Source organism: Aptenodytes forsteri, unplaced genomic scaffold (genome assembly GCF_000699145.1).
Source record: "Aptenodytes forsteri isolate BGI_AS27 unplaced genomic scaffold, ASM69914v1 Scaffold243, whole genome shotgun sequence".
Taxonomy (NCBI): Eukaryota; Metazoa; Chordata; class Aves; order Sphenisciformes; family Spheniscidae; genus Aptenodytes; species Aptenodytes forsteri.
In genome coordinates, this window is record NW_008795314.1 from 1415493 (window position 1) to 1416673 (window position 1181).

Consider the following 1181-nt stretch of genomic DNA (forward strand, 5'->3'; position numbering starts at 1 on the left):
GGGGGGGCATGGGCAGACTCTGCTGTGCAAACTCAGCACTAGTTATTCCCGGTTTCTTCCCGAGTGAGTTATAACCCTCTGCCGGGCTGCTTGTGTTTATGTTTTGATGTTGTCTGCTGAGCAGCTCTGGATAACTGTCTGCGGCAGCCTGTAAGCAGCTTGTCAGGATCCGCTGCTTGAGCGTGTCTCGCCAGACGGCGCAGGCAGCGGCCGGGATGCTCGTCCAGGCAGAGGGATGAGGCCGTTCTCACAACCTGAATCCAGAATTTGCTTGTGCAAAACCCTCTTGAAAGTCAGCGGGAGTTTTCCCCCTTGATCCCCCTCTTCCCACAGCGCCCGTGGTGCCGTTAGCCGGAGTGTTTCCCCAGGTCCCCGTGGAGAGGGTGTGGGTAAGCAGGTGCATGTCACCTCCCTGGCACCAGCTGGGACGTGCAGATCCTGCGCGTCCCCAACCCTTAATTTTTCTGCTGCTGCATCCAGAGTTGGGTTTGAGTCTCCTGGAGCCTGTGGGCCACTGGAGGGGTGCCAGCCAGGGGAGACCCATGGGGAGAGCGTGCTGTGCAGCTCTTCGGTGCCTGGGGCTCGTTTCCAGCCTCGCTGTGTCCGTCCCATCTGAAGCCACTCCAAGCAGCCTCGGGGGCCAGAGCAGCCAGCTGATGCTGTAAGAAGTTGCCTGGTCGGTGCCAAGCCGAGCTGGCCGATACTGGGAGCACCTCCTTGGCAAGGAGCTGTGCTGGGGAAGATGGGCTTTTGCTTTTTCCTCCCTCAGAAAAATGCTGGGGCGGTGGGGCCGGCTCTCTGGCTTGCCCAGAGATGCTGTGCTCTGGCAGCTCCTGCCGCTCAGGACCGTTCTCTCTCTTCCTCGTTGTCCAAGCATCGATGGGGAGAAGGGGGAGAAGAATGGAGACCCCAAAGCAAGGCAGAGCCTAGATGCAGGATGAGGGCTTTCTGCCTCAAACACTGCCTCCCCCCCGGTCCCGCTCCCTGTTGGCTCCTGCCAGATGCTCGGTCGCTCCAGGGGCTCTTTTAAGTAGATAACGCCGCATGCGGCAGCAATAGCAACTTATGCTGCTCTTCCTGTTGAGTGTGGGGAGGCTTCTTTAATTATGTTTTTTTTTTTTTTTTTTTTTTTTTTTTTTTTTTTTTTTTTTTTTTTTTTTTTTTTTTTTTTTTTTTTTTTT

The 1181-nt window shown here is 55.6% G+C and overlaps 1 protein-coding gene across 1 annotated transcript in view; it reads left to right on the forward strand.

The window, feature by feature from the left end:
- MGAT5B (mannosyl (alpha-1,6-)-glycoprotein beta-1,6-N-acetyl-glucosaminyltransferase, isozyme B) overlaps positions 1-1181 on the forward strand; it is a 71765-nt gene that overhangs the window by 10795 nt on the left and 59789 nt on the right. The gene's annotated exons all lie outside the window — the stretch shown is intronic.